Here is a 3137-nt window from a genome sequence, read left to right as displayed (position 1 = left end):
ATATGCAAAAGTACCAAATATTTTGGTACCTAACTTTACTTTTTCTTTTTTTCAGTTTTCTTTTTTGTGGGAGGTGAGAGAAGGAGTTGCCAAATTCCAGCTCAGAGAGAAAGAGTAGCACTAGGGGAAGATTTTGGCCGCCAAAACAATTAATTTTTGTGTTAAAAGGTTTCATATAATGAGAGGGTTATGATTAGGTGTTTGTTTACCTTAACAACAACTAAAAAAACAAATGTGAGTTCAGGAAGATTTTTTGTTAACAAGTGGATTTCAGGTTTTGAGGTGGTTTTTTGAGTTTTTGGTGAAAATAGATTGATTTAACAAGGACTATAGAGTGTTTTCTAAGTGTTTTGGATCAAAATGAGCTTTTGAGTAGAAAAACAAAGGACTTTATTTTTTCAGCCATCATAATAGTCAGGTTTTAGGTTGCGCACTTGATGTGTCATCAGTTGATAGTGGCGACATGTCATGTTTTTTTGAAATGCTTTGGGCTAACAATACATCTTATATAAAGGCCGGCACATGGGTCGTTTCTCTATTGGGCTAAGCAGTAGGCCTAGATTAATAGGCCAAGTAGCGTCTATCCTAATTTTTTTTTTAAATTTTTTATTTTGTTAAAAAATAATGCATTATTTATTTATTTTTTCATATAAATTTTAGGTTATGCTTTAATTAGATTGCAATTATTTTTAAATGATATTGAATGTGTTTAATTTTTAGAGTTTGGTATGATTCATCTGTGATTTTTTTAATTTAATATAGAATAATTTTTTTGTTAAAAATATATTGATTTTTTTAAAAAATATTTCACATATGCAACCTTACATTGTTTTATTTATTATTATTCAATTAATTTTATATGTGTATTTATTTTTATTATAAATTGTATGTGTTTTCTATTAAAAAATTATTTTGGTAGAGGAATTCATTAAACACAACCACATATATTACCCGTGCTGCGATGTTAAATATCTTGATCTTCATTTATTGCTTATTTTTTAAATGTTTTTATTTGTTGTTGATGAATTTACACAAGAATTATTGATTTGTTTAATTAGATGCGTGCTTAAATGTTTTTGATTTACATCTAAGAGTTTTTTTAGTGTGAAAAAACACATTAAAGAATTCTGCATATTCAATTTTTTATTATGTTTTGATATTTTAGATTTGATGCTTATTCTTATGATTTTTTTTATTTTTTTCCTTGAACCTTTAATAAAAGTTTCATTGTTTGAGGGAATTTTTTGAATTTTTATTTTATAGAATTTAATTACCAAATAACCCTTGAGGTCAACTTTATTTTGCCTAGGGTCGAGGGGCATTTTTTATTTTTTAATCTCGATGTTGTATGCAATTGTCACATGAAATCAATAGTGCTCTGCTCTTTTTGTAAGAAAAGAGGTTGGAGCATGGTCAACACGTAGTGGCACCTGTGCCGATGCGTTTAGCACCTCTTGATTGTTATTGGTAGCATTTTAGGGTATTGTTATTGGTAGCACCTCTTCACGATGGGTTGGTGTTTGTCATCATCCATGTCATGACAAAGCTTCAATAATAAGTTTTTTCCTTCCCCTTTTTTCTCTCCCCTCAATTTCAAAAGGTGTGCTGGCTATGCAAAATTGCAAAATAGTTTTCAATCTCTTAATTATATCAAATTTGATTTATTTACTTTTCAATGTCATTCCTTAACATTTGATTTTTTATGCTTTTTTTATCAAATTTGATTCTTATTCTTTTGATTCCTATTTATTTTTCTTTTAGTCTTTTTTTTATTGAATTTTATTTTTTTAATTTAATCTCTAGTCATTTGATTTTAATGCTTTTTTTTTCATTGAATTTGATTCTCATTTTTATGATTGCAATTCCTTTTATTTTGAATTCTCTTCTTATTTTTTTTTCAATTTCATCCCTTATAGTTTAATTGTATTGAATTTACATATCATATTTGGTGTTTTTTTATTATGCTTTTAAAACACAGCCTAGAAAATGCCATTTTTTAATTTTGCATGAAGTAAAAATGCTATTTTTTTATTAAAAAATAAAATCAAAGGGTGTTGACATGATTTTTCTCTAGCTAATCACTTAGTTTTTGTATTTAGCTAAAAAGTAAAAAAAATGTATTATCTTAATAAAAGAAAAATTAGAGAAAAAATATTAATTATGATGTTCTTCCTTTGATTGATCTTTTTTTTTTGTTTTTTAAGTTTTATCCATTTCTATTTGATTTTGTTTTGTTTTTATATCAAATATGATATTCTTTTTTTTAAATTATTTTCTTGGTTTTTCTTTCTTTCAATTTTATCCCTCAATATTTTATTTTATTTTTTTCATATTTAATTTTTATTTTTTAATTTCTCTTTTTTATCCTTTTTTAATTTATTTTTTCTTTCAATTTTGTAACTCGACATTTTATTTCATTTGTTTTATATTCAATTTTGGTTTTTATTTTTTTAATTGCTCCCTTTTTTTTATCTTTGATCTTTTTTTATTTTATTTTTTTTATTAAGTCCCTCATTATTCTCTTTCATTAGTTTTATACTATATTTTATCCTTATTGTTTTAATTATTATTTTTTTTGTTTTACATTTTTTGATCATTAAGAATTTTACTTAGGAGTTTTTTGGTCTTTTATATAATCATTTTGGTATCATGATCAAATTTGATGGTTTCAAAAATTAGGTTTTTTTAACTTTGTTTTAACTTAATTTAATTTTATTCTTTGATATTAGACTATTAAATCTTGAATTTTTTATATTTTTTTTAATTTTCAGCTTTATGTGAAATTATTTCAAATCATTAATTAATTAACTTAACTTGAAGCATTGCTTATCACTATTTGAGTTTTTTATATTAAAAAAATTTAAATAGTACACGCAAAAAAAAAAACATCTAATCAGTCTTATATTGCAGAATTTTCAGGCAAGACTAACGAAAAAAGATAAGTAACAAACGTATTTAAGGGGAGTCGACACTCATAAGAACAATTCAACCCAAGCACCAGATTTCTACCCTGGTCGACACGACACAAAAGTCTTCATTTTCATATCTTTTCAACACCTTTGAAAATAAAAGTAGTTCTAGAAACTTCTCCAAATACTTTGGAGGCATGTTTCGAAAGGCCTTGTACAGCGGTTCAG

This window comes from Populus euphratica, unplaced genomic scaffold, assembly GCF_000495115.2.
Source record: "Populus euphratica unplaced genomic scaffold, PopEup_1.0 scaffold95.1, whole genome shotgun sequence".
Taxonomy (NCBI): domain Eukaryota; kingdom Viridiplantae; phylum Streptophyta; class Magnoliopsida; order Malpighiales; family Salicaceae; genus Populus; species Populus euphratica.
The sequence above is the reverse complement of the archived record's forward strand: the minus strand, read 5'-3'. Positions refer to the sequence as shown.